Source organism: Heteronotia binoei, chromosome 19 (genome assembly GCF_032191835.1).
Source record: "Heteronotia binoei isolate CCM8104 ecotype False Entrance Well chromosome 19, APGP_CSIRO_Hbin_v1, whole genome shotgun sequence".
Lineage (NCBI taxonomy): Eukaryota > Metazoa > Chordata > Lepidosauria > Squamata > Gekkonidae > Heteronotia > Heteronotia binoei.
This window is the reverse complement of record NC_083241.1, coordinates 36845726-36863323: the sequence shown is the minus strand read 5'-3', so window position 1 is coordinate 36863323 and position 17598 is coordinate 36845726. Positions and strand designations below refer to the sequence as shown.

Below are 17598 nucleotides of genomic sequence, written 5' to 3'. Positions count from 1 at the left end.
CTGACAGACAGGAACCACATAATATAGCCTAGAATTGCTTGTGAGGACAGTTCCGTTCTGACCATTGTATTGTTTTCATATTATAAATGAAGAAGGGAGTTCCTTTCCCAGCGCCACAGAATTAAGAGGTTTTTGGTTATTCCTTGTAAGAAAGTACCTGGCTCTGGAAGACCACCTATTCTATCAACTGTGCATCTGTAGTATACAGAATTTAACTTCCACAGTCAGTTAGACCTGACCTAGATAGCCCAGGCTAGCCCGATCTCATCAGATCTCAGAAGCTAAGCAGTGTCAGCCCTGGCTAGTGTTTGGATGGGAGACCTCTAAAAAATATCAATATCGTGATGCAGAGGCAGGCAATGGCAAACTACCACTGAACATCTCTTCCCTTGAAAACCCCAAGGTCGCCATAAGTCAGCTGTGACTTTGCAGCACTTTCCACCACCACCACCAAGCCATCCACAACTGGAACTTTATGGTTTTTCAACTGAGACTTCTGAACTCGGCTCTTACCAAGCAAAATGGTACACCAGACCTCAGATGGCTCTGAGGTACTTGGCTTTGGTCTTGAAGTTCATTTTGTGTTTTGAGTCCAGAGCATGTTGCTAATGTAAGATACCTCATGAATCCACCAAGATGCATTTAGATGTTCAAGACAAAGTCTGGTTTTATCATAATGTTGCCTGGTTTTATTATAATGTTGCCATAAACAGAAATGTGGATTTTAGGCCTTCAATTAAGTCAGGATTCTGTTAAGCAAAAAGTGCTACAAGCATGGTGTTTACTCCAGTGGTTGTGACTTCAGAGCTAGACAGTTGTATTTAATCCTATATTTAAAGTATCTAATTTTAAAATGGTATGCCATTTTTAAAAGTGTTATCAAACTGAAAAACGGTTTCTGATCCTCCATCTCTCCAAAAACTTGGGAATGCGAAATTTCCAAAAGATTATTAGATCTGTTTTGATGTAAGTACCACTTATTGTGCAAGCAAGGACAGTCCTGACAATAACAAGTGGTAGAAAGCACGTTAAACCTAGTTCTCCCTGGAGAACCCTGGCTTTAAGAAGACTTTTACTTCACAGCCTTGGCACTTGGCCCAGAGACTGCTTAAACCGTGTTCAGTGGAGTTAATGCAGAATAGTATAAATAGCTTAACTGTGAAATATAAGGGGATTAAGTTATCTTCAGTCTTAAAGATCTGGTTTGCAGAGGATCAGAGAATTTTTTAAAAAGTTGCAGATGTCTCATGTTGGGGATATACTGTGTATATGAAATAACATTCTTTCCATTATCTTCACGGGGCTATAGATTTGGCACTTAATTTAAACTGATGTGATTTCAGTCATTATGCGTACTTCGTTTATAAAAGGGAGTGACTGCATGCGTTGAAATTTCTGTTTGCTAGGTTATTAAAAAGAGCCCCGTGGTGCAGAGTGGTGAAGCTGCAGTACTGTAGACCTAAGCTCTGCTCACAACCTGAGTTCGATGACCTACAGCTGAGTACTGTAGACCTAAGCTCTGCTCACAACCCAGTGGAAGCTGGGTTCAGGTAGCTGGCTCGAGGTTGGCTCAGCCTTCCATCCTTCCGAGGTTGGTAAAATGAGTACCCAGCTTTGTGGGGGGAAAGTGTAGATGACTGGGGAAGGCAATGGCAAACCACCCTGTAAAATGTCTGCTGTGAAAACGTTGTGAAAGCAATGACTGGTGCTTGCACAGGGAACTACCTTTACCTTTTAACCTTTTTAGGTGATTGTCGATGTGACTTGTTTGTTGTGATTTCCTGGCTGCTTATGCCTATGTATGTTTGTGTCTGTTGTTTGATGTAACACACAGCATTAAAATATTGTCAAGGCTATAAGAGACTGTCTAGGATACTTGATTAAATTGGTCCATTACAAATTAGCAAATAATTTGATTGTATCAACAAAATTAATGTTTAAAGGGATGAAAATATCAGCCGGCACTGATAACAGGTGATTGGATACAAGTACTGAAGTAACTGTAGAGTTAGGGCCTAACTACACATTACATTTCATTCCCCCCCACCCCACACACCCTGTTCACTGTCCATCAGACATGCCTGGTGAGTTCCATTTTTTAAATTTACATTTACTTCATTTATACCCCACTTTTCTCCCCATTGGGGACATAAATGACTGACATCCTTTTCTCCTGTATTATATCCTCAACGTAACCCTGTGAGTTAAGTTAGGCTGAGAGTGTGTGAGTGCCCCAGTGCCCCTGGCAGAGTGGGGATTCAAACCTGTGTCTCTCAGATTCTAGTCTGGAACTCTAACCACAAAACCACACTGACAAAATCATATTTAAAAACCTTTAGTGGCATAAAAGAGTGAAATAACCACACTGACTCTCAGGCCTCAGTTCTCAGGTGCATGGGGGCCTGGTTTGAATTGGGACTACAGTATGTCTGTGGATGGGATTTAATGGGCCCCCCTGGCCGCCTTTTTCTCAACCTGAAATGGCCCCAACCAGCTCTGTGCCTCGTGAAGGACACAAGCATAATGTAACACATCTCAGCCATGAGATTTGAATGCTGAAGTTTTCCTATAAACTTTTTTTTTAAGAAAAAGATTGGAAACATTGGTAAATTAATGTTCACTGTTGTTCCAGTTTTCACAGTAGAGTGTCTTTAGTTCATCATGCACCCAGAATTGAGAGATTTTCCCATTCAACAGTACATTGTTTCAAAATGTATGCTGGCCTGTGAGGAGCGGTAGGTAATATACTGTGAATAGATTTGTTCAAAGTTTCTTGGTTTATCTCCACAGAAAATTCCCTTTGTTCCTCATGGAAGGCTGACAGCATGGTAATCCATAAAACACATCAAAGATGACAACTCACAAACTTTTACTTTGAAGATCAGTGGTAATGAGCACAGTTTATTCATAGTCTCCAAAAAAGAACCTTTATTTACAGGTACCATTGCTTAAATAATGTATGTGTTATATTTATATCCCACCTTTCTTCCCAATGAGAACCATTGTATCTATATATTTAGCTATATAACATGATGTGTTTGAATTTACATTTGCCATGCCTTCACAAAAGAAACCACAAATTATATTCAAAACAAAGCAATTGTCACCTGGCACCAAAACCATTCTGAAAGATATCTGATTTAACTAAAGCTTTCATCAAGGTGCAGGTGGAGGTTTGGAACTGTGTAACATTTCAACTTCTGAAAATATATTTTTGATTCTTATTGGATAGTGCTTTTCTGAAAAAAAGCTACTGAGTTTATTACTCAAATATTTCCAGTAAGCATTTTCCTTCATAGTGTGTGATGACTCTGGTAACACCTGATTAGTTCAGAGAAGCAGCTAGCAGTTGCATAAGAATGACTACTGGGTTTTGCAGGTAAAATAGTATGATTTTGGTAAACTGCCATATGAGGACGGCCTTTAAGGACATTTTCTTTAAAAATATTACGCAACATCTTGATGAAGTGACCTATGGGCAAATTTTGTTGATGGGGGTCTTTAATGGAACAATTCAGAACACAATAGATAGATCTGGGAAGAAAAAATTGATAAAGAAGGGAAATTGCCAAAGTCTTTTTTTTGAGCTGGTTAAACAAGAGAATTTGGAGGATATATGGAGGAAGTTCAATCCTGAAGTACGGGACTATACCTTTTTTTCAGCTAGACATAATTCTTTTTCTAGAATTGACATGTTGTGGGGTACCAAAGATTTGGGACTTATAACAAAGAAGATAGAGATTTTACCCAAAATAGGAGCTGACCATAACCCAATACTGTGGATTACAAAATTGTCTAAAAAGTCGAGAAGATGGAGATTAAATGAAGATTTACTACAAAATAAAGAAATAGTGACATCTTTAGAAAAGGAAACTAAAGCTTACTTCCAAGTCAATGATAGAGAAGATATAGAATTTCAGACGGTATGGGATGCCTACAAGGCAGTAATGAGAGGAATATTAATAACATTGAGTAATAAAGATAAGAGACCAAAAGATAAACAGATGTTGGACATTCAAAATGAAATTAAGAAAAAAGAAGGTGAATTAAGAAAAAGGCCAGGAAAAAAGCAAATTATAAGGGAGATTACAATATTACAAACACAAATGAGACATTTGTTAAATAAGGAAATGGAATGGAATTTGAAAAAATTACAACAAAAATCTTTTGAGGGAGCAAACAAACCTGGAAAGTACTTGGCCTGGCAATTGAAGAAAGAGAAAGTAAAGTTATTAATAAAATTGTGGCTGATGGAAAAGAGATGGTAGATCAAGAAGGAATAAAGAGAGAATTTTTTACGTATTATGCTAAATTATTTAAGGGTGTTAAAGTAAAGAAAGAAGGATTGAAGTGTATTTGCAAAAGATCAAAATAGCACCCTTAACTGAATGATCCAATTGAAAAAGTAGAAATTGAAGTAGCGATTAATGTAATGAAAAGTGGAAAGGCACCTGGACCAGATGGATATACGGCAAATTTTTTTAAAAAGCTTAAAGAAGAATTAGTACCGAAACTTCAAAAATTGATGAGTGCGATAAGATTAAATGGGAAAATGCAAAATACATGGAAAGAAGCTGTAATTTCATTGATTCCAAAGGAAGAAAAAGATGTCACGAATGTAAAGAATTATAGACCAATTTCATTATTAAATAATGTTTATAAGATATACACAAGAATCTTGGCAGAACGGCTTAAAAAATATTTAATAAATTTATAAAGGAAGATCAAGCAGGTCTTCTCCCTAAAAGGCAAATAAGAGGCAATATTAGGACTGTTGTAAATATTGTAGAATATTATGAAAGACATCCAGAGAAGGAAGTTGCATTATTTTTTGCGGATGCAGAGAAAGCTTTTGACAATTTGAACTGGGACTTTATGTTTGCAGTAATGGAAAAAATAAAGTTGGGAGAAAACTTTATAAGAATGATAAAGGCAATATATACTGAACAATGTGCAAGGCTATGTATAAATGCAGATCTTACAGATGAAATGATAATCAGCAAAGGTACAAGACAAGGTTGTCCACTTTCACCATTGTTGTTTATAATGACTCTTGAAATCTTATTGATGCAAATATAAGAAGATGAAGAAATAGAAGGAATGAGAATTAAAGGATTTACCTATAAATGTAGAGCATTTGCAGATGATATAATGTTTATAAATGAAAATCCTACACAAGTTACACCTTTGTTGTTAGCTAAAATACAAGATTTTGGAGAATTGACGGGACTTTATGTTAATAAAGAAAAATCAAAACTTTTATGTAAAAATATGCAAGTAAATAAAAGAAATTGCAGAGGTTAACGGGATGTGAAGTTACCTCTAAAGTAAAATATTTGGGTGTGGAAATAACACTGAAGAACATTGATCTGTTTAAAAATAATTATGAAAAGTTATGGCGTAAAATGGATGACGATATGATAAAGTGGAGCAAGCTTAATTTGTCATTGCTTGGTAGAAAAGCTGCAATGAAGAACATTTTGCCAAGAATAATGTATTTATTCCAAACTATTCCGATTGTGAAAGACAGTAAACAATTTAATAAATGACAAAGAAAGATTTCAGAATTGATATGGAAATAAATTCGGCCGGCACACTTATATGTACTATGGGAAGAAAAAGATGGATGTTTTTTTCTCTCACCATTACATAAGAAATAATCTGCTAAATATTTGGATAAGAAATATGGCGATGAGAGAAAACCACTGTGGATACTGCCAGCAGAAGTAAAAAAAATAACAGCTGAGTCAGGAGAGGGAAAATGGATGTCATACTATCAACTATTAAAAATACAAAGTGGTAAAATAGAGTTGAAAACTGCTGAGGAGCTGAATTATAAAAATGATTGGTTTCAAATGCAACAAATAAAGAGTTTGGTGGAAAGTGATATTAAAACTGAAGGGATAAGACGAGAACAAACAGAAATGGAAAAAGTTCTGCTTGGAGATAATAAAAAATTAATTTCAAAAATCTATAAGTTACTTTTAAAATGGTCTACGGAAGATGAAGTAGTGAAATCTCAAATGATTAAGTGGGCAATTAATGTAAATAAAGAAATACAGATGGACACATGGGAATATTTGTGGAAGAACTCTATGAAACTCTCAACATGTCAGTATTAAAGAAAATTGTTTTAAGATGATGTACAGATGGTATATGACTCCTAAAAAGTTGGCAAAGATGAACAATAAGATGCCAGATAGATGTTGGAAATGTAAAAAACATGAAGGTTCTTTCTACCATATGTGGTGGACTTGTGAAAGAGCGAAAAAGTATTGGCAGATGATTCAACAAGAGATTTCTAAGTTAACAAATTAACAAATTAAAGTAACAAAGTTGCAGAGACTTTTCTGTTGGAATTACAAATGGAAAAATTTCCAAAAGAAGATAGAACTTTAATCTGGTACTTACTCTCAGCTGCTAGGACGTTGTATGCGCAGTTGTGTAAGCAAGAAAAAATACCAGAGAAATGGGATTGGATTGTAAAGGTTATGACATGGAGTGAAATGGACAAGTTAACAAGAACCTTAAGAGACTATGATTTAGAAGTATTTAAGATGGAGTGGAAAAAGTTCAGAAGATACGTAGAAAAAGAGTGGAAAATAAAAGGACATTGGACAATTTTTGATAATGACTAAGTTATAAGAGGGAGGAGGATATTAATTTTGGTACTTATTAATTAAGGATACCTTTAATATTAAGATTTTAAGTATATAGCACCGGTGGGGGTCAAGTAACGGGGGAGGGGTGGGTAGAAAGTAATATATGGGATAGATTTAAAAAAAGTAATTATTAATGATGTAAGAAATTGAAATTTATTACCATATGTTACTAATAAAATTGTTTGAAACCGGAGGATGGCCTTTAAGGTGCAAGAATATGATCAGGTTGCTGGTTTTTATGGCAGCATGATCATCTTTTCTGCAATAAATTCCTTCTACTGCATCTGTGAATAGAATTCAGAATTACAAGGTCAGCATATATTTGAATGCTTGCTACTTTTCCCAGACAGTAATTCAAAAAAGACAGTTGTCATATTCTCAGTTACTCGTTTATATCACTACAGCATTATAAATGGACACTGGATTTATACCCTTGCTTAATGTAAGGGCCACATAGAATAAACATCAGATGTTTGAGAGCTGAAAGACATAAGCGTCAGGTGTTTGAGAGCTGCATGACAGGAAGAGTGGGAGGGAGGCAAATGGAGGGAGGGAGGGAGAGGTAGAAAGAAAGTAACTTTAACTTCAAATGCATTCTCCAAGTCGCTGGTTGACTTGACTTGGAGAAGTGATTTATAGAGACAAATGTCTGAACGGGGTGGGGGGGCGGCTTTGAGAGCCACGCAATATGTGTGAAAGAGCCACATGTGGCTCCCAAACCACAGTTTGACCACCCCTGCTTTATATTGACCCTTTGCTCCTCAAGTAAGTACATCACTGGGACAGCAGGAACTCAAGAGCAGTTTTAGATAGTATGTTAATACATTACCTTCTTAAAAACCATTCTGAGGGAATAAGTTCAATTGAATTCATTAGGGCTTACTTCTGAGTAAATATGATGAAATTTGGGCTGTTAACCTTCTCAATACTCTCTGACATCCCTATGGAATAGAATCTGTAGGAAAGACGTTTAAAGAAGGAACTTCATGGCTCAATAGTTGAAAAACAGAGCTCTATTTAAACTAGCAATGCCAAAAGGCCATAAAAGGTAAAAACAAAGAGAAACTGTTGCTGTAGATTAATACTGATGCTTTGTTTGTCTTGTCTTTTCATTCTGTGAAGCTATCGTTTGCCTTTTTGTGTTTGCAGTCTTGTTCTAAGCACAGTTGTAATGCAAATAGCCATCTTTAAAATGGAAATGACAGCAATAAGCAATCAAGATGCTGATAAAATACTAAATAATACACACAACTAAATAATATGCATAACAAGATGCATTAACAGATTATGCCATAACGTTGTTTGGAGGCAAATGGCGTTCTTAATGTCTGAAACAGTATCACAGATTTTGCCTTGTCGGCATTCTCTGGAAATTGTTCACAAGCTGCTAAAATCTCATTTTAAATACGAATGCAGCATTAATGGAAGGGGATTATATCAATTTCTTAACTGTGTGTCTTGCCGAATGTTTCCCTTTTCCTGTAACATATCTTGATTTATCAGGTTGCTGTAGGAACTGTGCATTAGAAATCCTGTTTTGAATTGCCTTTTTTACTCTGTACAGTTTGCTAGTGGAGCTGGCTGCCACCGCTGGCAGTAACTAGGGAAAGTGGGATGTTTTGCTGAATCTGGATGTGATGCATTTTGTTTAGCTTTCATCTGTCCTTTATTCAGAGCAAGCTGTTTGTTTCCTGTAGCATCTCATGGGCTTTCAGTTGCCTCTCGCTGCAGTCTCAGTTGTCTTCTGCAAAATGTATACATTAACCTTTTTGTCCTTTTGTCTCGGTAGCTTGCTAATCAAGCGCAGAAGTATGTTTAGGGGAAAGCTTAATGGGCCCAAATAGGACAGGCACCTTAATGAGAAGACTAGCAATCATGAGATGCCGGTATCTCACTTCTCGTAATGCTGTCGTTTCTGCAGATTCCTCACCTGTATGAGATACTGGACATAATGTTGGACTTGCATCTCCCACTCAGCCTGGGAGCTCACAGGCTGAGCCTGGGGCAGCCATAGTCTCCTTCCCTCTCTTCCTAACGCATCCTACAGGGTGGTTGTAGAATAAAAATGGATGAAAGGAGAATCTTTACTCCAGCCCGGGCTTCTTGGACAAGGACAGGATAAAAATGGTGGTCATAGTAGAAAGTGCCATCTAGTTGCAGCCAACTTAATGGCAACCTGTAGGGTTTTTCAAGGCAGGAGACATTCAGAGATAGTCTGCCATTGCCTGCCTCTGTGTAGCACCCCTGGTATTCTTTGATGGTCTCCCATCCAAGTAGTAACCAGGGCCAATCGTGTTTAGCTTCCAAGATCTGACAAGATGATCGGCCTAGCCTGGGCCATCCAGGTCAGGGGCTGGATAAATATCTATCTCATCAGATAAATCTACATCAATGTATAAAACAAATGTTGTGGTTCGTATAGAAACCAGACTGGAGGTGATGCACTTGGTTGCTTGCTTCTCCCACTCACAGTGTAGGAGTCAAACAGAATTCTGGTCTCTGACCAGAATATTACCCACACGTTTTTAAAAAATAACTAGCTAGCATTTGAAGACTGGCAGTGTTGATTTTTTCTGTGCTGCAAGGCACCTTTGGGCAGGAATGTTGCCCAGTATCAAAGTGGAAGCTGTGCTTGTACATAGTCATCATTTGCCTCTGTTCTACACCTGTCTTTGGTCACCTGTCCATCATTCTTAGAAGCTTGCTTTAAAAAACCTGAGTGGGATATAGTGCCTGAGTTCTAGGACACACAGTGACCTGGCTGACACTGGTGACCTACACAGGGGCCTTTACCACCAGGCTCATCCAAAGCAAACAAAAAAGAGAGGTTAATCAACATTCTGTGTGTGTGAATGCTTATGTACGGCTTTGTTTAGTATAAGTCTGAAGTATTTTAAATTTATTATGTTTATTTTGTGTCACCTTCAAAAGAGGCTGAAAAAACATCTGCTTCTATAAATAAGATCACACAAGAGAGTGCATCAGCTTTGATATGGTGGAGACATTTCTGATGTTCATGTTTGGTTCGAAGCATGAGAATTCTATTTGGGTGGTTGCAATTGTTTAAAACAAAGTTGGAGTCCTATAGCACCTTAAAGACCAACAAAATTTTATTGTGAATTTAAGCATTCGTGTGCTAAACGCACACTTCATCAGACAGTAGTGTGAGATGGAATTAGCAGTCCTACATATATAGTGAGTGGGCAGTGAATTAGTATGCATAATAGTGAACGTGTTTTTAGCAGACTGAAAGAATAACAAGTTGGGGTCTGTTAATCGTTAGTTTGGGTCGATTGGCTGGAAAAAACAGCAAAGGCAATACACATCAGAATTCGATTGATGTTTTTGTCATTAGGTTTGTTAATTATGAAGAGTAATAAATTAGATTCTTTTGTAATGTTCCAATGGTCTCCTCTAAAACACCAGTTAAAATAGCAGCTTCTTCTGTAGAATGAAGGTGGAGTCTACTCTGTTGAAATACTAATACAAAAATAAATCAGAATTCAGTGGATATATACCTCTCAAGCATGGGTTGAACTAACAACATCCTTTTCTAAGAGGTCTGTCAGAGATTTTTACACTGTTATATTGCATTATTCTGATACACTATTCTAAAGGAGAAATACATTGGAATAGTGGGTGTATAGTTCTGCTTGATTAGAATGGGTTCAACATATGTAATAAGATAAGAAACCAATATCCCAGTTCAGTCCGGGGGAAGTGTTTGTTCCAAGTTTCATAATAACTTGTAATTCAGCAATTTAAAATGTTCAAGATGCCTACTGCTTGCTGCTGGGCACTTTGGAGGGGTTTTTAAAAAAAATCTTTTGCCTTAGTTAGTTTTAACTCTTAGCCAGCTTTAGCTTCCATTAAGGAAGCTAACATAATGCAAATTATTTTAAAATTGGGGCTCTGGAGGAGTATATTTTCTGCAACAAAGCATCAGTTAATTTAGATGAGGAGAAGTGAATGTGAGACTTCCTCACTGAAACCGTTGTGGCAGCCATTGCTGTTTAACACCTGGATAACTGTTATTGAATAGAAGCAGCATGACATTCAGATGCCAACATTATTTTAAAATTGCAGTCTTATTGGTGAAAAGACCTACAGATACTATTTTATTATACCTTGGAGAAGAGACTCTTCAAAGAGGCCAAGAACCTCCATTTGTTGGAGTTAATGGAAATTATGCATATGAATGTTTAATACTGAACATTTGTCAGGAGTAGCTGTGGTAAGAAGGGGAGGCTCTCTTGAGCTGTGCTTCTGAATGTGGACAGAAAGCAGGAACAGTTTTATTATCCACCTATGGTCCAGCCTAGCTCTGCCGTCCCAGGCAGTTAGTTGCCTTTCCCTGCCTAAAAATGTTCCCAGGCTTAGGTTCTTACCTGGCAACAGTTAATGTGTTAATGTATTCATATTCCATCCATGTGCTATGAATTTTTATTTTGAATAAAGATTGGTAATATAATCGTGTGTGTTCTTCATGGTGGTCATGGTGACTTCATGTTGAGTCTGCCTAATAATTTTTGCTGATATCACCAAATTCCCAGACGCTATCAACATTTGCTTGCAGAACTGATTCTCTTCACCCTACCACTGTTAAAATGCAGTCTGCTGCGTTTTTAATCAACTCAAACCTTCAAAATGGTCTTAAAGTCTCTCTTTTGTACCAATTATTATACGTTACAGTTGTCAGTCTTAGCACTTAAGAAAATGTATAATAGTTTATGTATTTTTTTAAAGGGCTTAGCTGAAAAATTACCGTATTTTTCGCTCCATAAGACGCACCTGACCATAAGACGCACCTAGTTTTTAGAGCCGTTTGTGTGAATTTAGAGGCGTTTGTGTGAATTATTTGCAGTATTCGCTCCTTAAGACGCACACACTTTTCCCCCCACCTTTTTTTGGGGGGGGGGAGTGCATCTTATGGAGCAAAAAAATACGGTAAGTTGTACAAGGTGAGTTAAATACTTCCAGTAGTAGTAGGAGACCAGTGGGATCAGATCAAAGGTTGATCTAGTCCAGCATCCTGTTTCCTAGAGTGTCCAGTTTGGTGTAGTGGTTAAGAGCGGTGGCCTCTAATCTGGAAAGCCAAGTTTGATTCCCGCTCCTCCACATGCAGCCAGCTAGGTGATCTTGGGTCTCAGAGCTGTTCTCTCAAGAGCAGCTCTCTCAGAGCTCTTTCAACCCCACCTACTTCACTGGGTATCTATCATGGGGAGAGGAAGGGAAGGAGATTGTAAGCCATTCTGAGTAAAGGGCAGGGGGTATAAATCCAACTCTTCTTCTTCCTCCTCCTCCTCATCATCCACTGCCTTCAGGAAGACCAAAATCAGAGCATGTAGGCAACAACCTGCCTTTGAATCTTTTGGAGGAAAGATGGAATCAAGAAGCCCTCGGGAGCTAATTCATCCCGCCCCTTTCTTCTGAACTTGTCTGGATTTCTTTCCTGCCATTGTCTCCAGTAGACACTGATCACCACCAGTGGTATTGGAGCACATGGTTTGCTGCTATTCTTGAATCAACTAAAAAAAATAGAAGAGGGTGTCATAAGGATGCAGATGACAGCATATACTAGTCGTTGTTTAACAGCTTTAGGTAGAATGCTAAAGGATACGTGGCATGGAACACCATACAATAACTGCTGAGAAATATCTGGACATGGCCATCCTTTCTTCTGACATGAGAGCAGAAGTGTTACAGAGCAATATCCTAGGTATTATCAAGTAATCATTAGTTCACATTAGAGTGTGAAGCATTTTTATGCCGAAGAATTTTATTTTATTTAAAAGTGAAACTGTTGAAAGCTTTTTGATAGGCCCACAGTTGTAAGAAGTAGGATTTCTCTACATAGCCCACTGTACAGGAGAGAGTGTGAAAACCACATAGAAGTTATTAAATCTAACAATCAAATGTCAGGTTGTTGCGTTTTGCAGACATGACAGAAAGTCACCTGCCACCAATCTCAACTTTTTAGTGCTATAATGGAAGAATACATCTGTGAAATAATCACCCATCCCAAGCTTTACAGAGTTTTCATAAAGAGGCACTTTCAGTGTAGGTGATAAGAATATTTTGAAGCAGCTGTTGGATACATGGTTTGTTTAGAGGCCCACCACTGCTTGAATTCAGCTGACAGTCCACGAAGCCTGTCACTTGGATGAAAATCCGTTGTGTTCCCCTTCTCCTTCAGTTTCCCTAAAAATCTGTCTCGAAGTGACTATCTTGTGCTGCCTTGGGCAAATACCAGGAAGATCGGATATAAATACTTTTAAAATAAAACAATTATCTCCCAGAAGTTTCATTAAAGATTTGACATGTTTCATCTTATAATGTACATCATGGAATAGAATGTAGTGCTCCTTTTGGGGTGGTGAAACCAAGTCCACAGTTATTCAATATAGGAGTTATCTAATTTAGTTTTTTTTTTTAAGTTACTCGTCCATACTTTTTGCTTTAATAAACTCTTTACAAAAAATGTTCTTGTCCAGTCCTTTCAAGAGTACTCTTGTTTAGAAGCTTCGTTTTCAAATATGTTTTTCCCTGAAAGGTAGGTTTGCAATCAAACGCTGATACCTTGAGGTGTTTTATTGTAACTTTTATATGTGCCATCATATCTAGGATTGGATGATCCATCTAAGGAAAAATACTATGTGCAATTCTTTGATCATTTCACTTATTATGCTCCTAAGATTTTTTTGTAACTGATGTTTAAGTAAGATTGAAAGGATGAGAGAATTAAGGTAGGCTTACCTCTTTTCCAGTTGAAACTGGAGATAGAATGCTTTTTAAAGATGCAAAGCATTGTGAACTAGGGTTCCCAATTCTGGGTTGGAAAATACCTTGAGATTTGGGGGGTAGAGCCTGAAGGGCTGGGGTTTGGGGAGGGGGAGAGGCCTCAATAGGATACAGTGCCATAGAGTCCACTTTCCAAAGGGGTTATTTTCTCCAGGTGAACTAATCTCTGTCACCCTGCAGATCAGTTGAAATCCCAGGAGATCTCCAGCTACCACCTGGAACTTGGCAATCATACTGTGAATTTGGATTCCAGATGTAATGCTAACAATAATACTTGTGGGATGTTGGGAAAGAAAGTGAAATAAGGTGAAAACAATGTAATGCAGCCAGATATACAAGTTAGTAGGTTTTTTAGTGAGTTCTTAAGAGGACTGTCTCACAATATGACTTTCTCAGGCCTTTACCTGGATCAGGGCAGTCAAATTAATAGGATGGAGCAGATTTTTATTCATATATATATCTCACTGATTTTAAGAAATGAGAAAGAAGAGGAAGGGACATTTGAGCTTATGCTGTAAGGTTGTTCAGAAGGCTGTTGATATCAGAGCACCTCCATAAACTTTGCATACAATGAAAATATGACAGGCTCCCTGACCCTCCAGTTTGCAACCTAAGTACAGTGAGGCACACAATAGTAGGGAGTGGTGAGAACAAGTAAATGTGTGAGGTCTATTAAAATGCAGCCCAAATTTTTGTTGTTTTGCTCCTTTCAACAGTGCATTTAAGACAGCTGTCTAGAGATAGCAGATGGGGGACATGGATTCAAAACAAGACCGGGTAGATGAGTGGGTGCAAGAGAAGGAAAACTTTTAACATGAACAGAAGAAATGGAATGAGGACTAAGAGATTTCATACAGAGAGAAAAGGAGTAACATGAGAGTTATGATTTTTTTTAAAAAAAAAGCAAAAGGTAACTTTTGTAGATGTTACAAAGGTGAACACCAAGATTTAGCAATAGAGTGGATATAGAGGAGGAAAGAAGAATCGGAAAAAGAACAGTTGGGTGTCAAGTTTAAGGAATAGAAGGGAAAAGGCAGGATTACATAATAGAGAGAAAAGAGATTGAGAGTGAAAAGGAAGATTGGAGCAGAGGGGACTAGAAGTTCAGTTTGTTAGAACCGGGTTTTACATCACAATTACAGTTCAGTTTTTTTCTTTTTCAGAAGGCATCCCTGTGCTGACAAATGAAGAAAAAGGATCTGGCTGGGATCAATCAGCCGTACTCTGACTTTTCAAGAGGATTTAGCGCCCGCTACATCAGAAGGTCTTATAAAACGACCTGTTGGCGCAGGGATGCATCCCGCTCCTGCTTCAGACTTTAATGGTAACCTTTCTTTAATTCTTGCATTCTCTTATTTACTTTCCCATTCCAGGCTCCTAAAATAACACAGACTGCACAGGATTTTCTTCTTTGTGCTAGTTAGGTTTTAAATATATAAATCTTAGAGCTGCTAAATCAGTGCTTAAGCAACTTGTATTTAGGGTATTTTTGGTATTTAGCTTTGTGATTCACTCTGTTTCCTCAGGAAAATTAAAATAAAATTAAAAGAAAAGAAAAGGTAGTAATCTGCATTTTTGATTAAATGTTGTTCTAGCAGTTAGATCACATTACAGAAATGTGCATAGAGACTTGATCTTGCTGCTTGAATTAGTGCCGTTTAAGGTTTAAAAAAAAATATTGTGTGCCTCATTTGAGGTGGTGGGGTTGCGATGCCATAATCCGTGGGGTTGTGATGCCATAATCTGTGTCTTATGCAATAGCCGATAATTTATTGCAATTCTTGTGCAGCCACCTTGTCCAAAGGAGTCACAAGAATTGTAACCACATCCTAGGAAATACATTGTAGCTTAAGTCTTGGGGAAATGCAGTGTTCCCACAATAAAAGCATTAACTTCAAGGAACCAATAATATTATGTACAATAATATTATGTACAATATACGTTTTTAAAAGGGGGATGTGATTATGCAGCAGGTCCCTTATTTGATTCTGTGCTTCTCAGAATCAAGGCCAAACTGCATATGGGGGGGGGGGGAGTTGGTGTGTTGGGGTCCTGCAATGTGGCTGTGGGCAAAATGGGTCTGAAGAACCCTGACCCGCCAAAACACACAAAGTGTAGTTTGGCCCTCTGCTGAAATTTGCTAACATAATCTTGCAGTGTGAGTGCCAGTGCCCACGTTGTGATCTGGCAGAGCTGCAGAAAGGAAGGAGCGAAAGAGCAGGTTTGGGGTCCTCTTTGGATTGCAGCATGGCTTGACCACCTGGCTAGGCCTGGCTGTGCACACTTCCAAACCAGGTTTGTCCTTTATTTGAGGAAAAAAACTAGATTTAACTTTGCGCTTCTGGCTCTGTATCTTCTAGCAGCTGTCCCCACCTCTTTTTTTCTTGCTTCTCTTGACCCAGATCATTAAACAGTCTTAGGATGCTCTTTCTGTGTGATACAGTACTCTCTGGCCAACTAAACCATGAGTTTGTGGGCAATGCTAGCTTACAGTTCTTTAAGCATTCATTCTTGCAGTTGCTTTGGCTGCCTGTGATATACTACTAGCACATACTCTTAACATTCGCATATGCGTTACAGTCTTAGGTGTAAGAGGCCGTTTTATTTCACCTAACCTAAAAGATAAATTTTCTCCCTCTCCCACAATACTAAACTCGAGGGCGTCCAGTGAAGCTGATAGGCGATAGGTTCAGGATTGACAAAAGGAAATACTGCATTACAAAGACAGTGATTAAAATTCTGGAATTCACTGCCAGAAGATGTAGTGATGTCCACAGGGATAAATGGCTTTAAAAGGGGGTTAGACAGATTCATGGAGGATAGGTCCATAAGTGGCTGTTAGCCATGGTGACTGAGGGGAACTTCCACGTTTAGAGGCACTGATCTCCTGAATCGCAGAGCCAGAAGGCAATCTCAGGATAAGGCCTCAGCCTCTGTACCCTGTTGTCCCTCCAGAAGAACTGGTTGGCCCCTGTGTGAGACAGGATGCTGGACTAGATGGACCACTAGTTTGATCCAGCAGGGCTCTTGTTATGTTCTTATCATAGGAAGGCCTCAGCCTCTATGTCCTCTTGTTGGACCACCAGAATAAGTAGTTGGCCACTGTGTGAGGCAGAATTCTGGCCTAGATGGACCACTGGTCTGATCCATCAGGGCTCTTCTTATGTTATTTTGAAGACCTTGGCCTCTCTGCCCTATTGTTGGCCATCCAAAGGAACTGGTTGACCACTGAGGGAGACAGGATGCTGGACTAAACGGACCACTGGTCTGATCTAGCAGGGCTCTTCTTACGTTCTTATGATCATGAAAAAAATTGAATTTGTTTGACCCATCCTAAGGGGATGATATTGTACTGGTTTGGTTTTGTCTTGGTTTATTTGTTTCGTTTTGGTTTATTTAACAACTTGAAGTTGTAAACTCTGAGGTAACTTAACTGCGGGAGATCTTCATATCTGTACATTCTTAAAGCACAATGAATGAATAGTGTACCACTGTGATAAAGATTGTGTTGCATTTGTAAGACGGTTAAAACCATCAATAGCCCTTCTGAAAAGCTTTCAGAAGGGGAAAACTGGTTGGAATAAATGATGTGGTAGCTCTTACATTTCTTCAGACTAAATTTTAACATTATATAAATGGCATGGCAGAATGAATAAAAGACAGCAAAAACAGCTGTTTAAAGTTTCCTTGGCTAAGAAAGGTTTATCAGTAAAAGTACGTGTTTGTTTAAAGGAAATTGCTGGATTTGGAAATAGTTCCTCCTTGGTTTGGGTAGGGTCAGGGAGTACAATTTGGGCAGGACTTTCTCAGCAGAAGATGCTTTATATTATCTGGACAGGAAATGCAAAAGAAGGCAAAGAGAGGGTTTTCTCTTGAGAACAACCGGAGGATGTTGTATGGAAAGACATTCTTGGCTTTGGATACATATTTCACTGGGTGGGTTCTCACTGCTGGAGAACACATTTTTTCCTTTTGACTCACTGGGTGAAATCTAGAAGAGCGGTACAACTTCTAAATTTGCATTTGGTCAGAAGAATGCAGTTATCAGGAAGGAAGTACATTTCTTTAAGAGGAAGGGAGTTGATACCTGTTGTTGGTGCTAAGGACAATAATGTGTGTTTTACATGGCACTTTT

At 38.3% G+C, this 17598-nt stretch overlaps 1 protein-coding gene across 1 annotated transcript in view; it reads left to right on the top strand.

Moving 5' to 3' along the window:
• Positions 1-17598, top strand: part of PEAK1 (pseudopodium enriched atypical kinase 1) — a 111733-nt gene that overhangs the window by 27688 nt on the left and 66447 nt on the right. The window contains exons 2-3 of the mRNA XM_060260375.1: positions 2791-2938; positions 14627-14787. The gene's annotated coding sequence lies outside the window, so the exon portion shown is untranslated. The remainder of the gene's footprint in view (positions 1-2790; positions 2939-14626; positions 14788-17598) is intronic.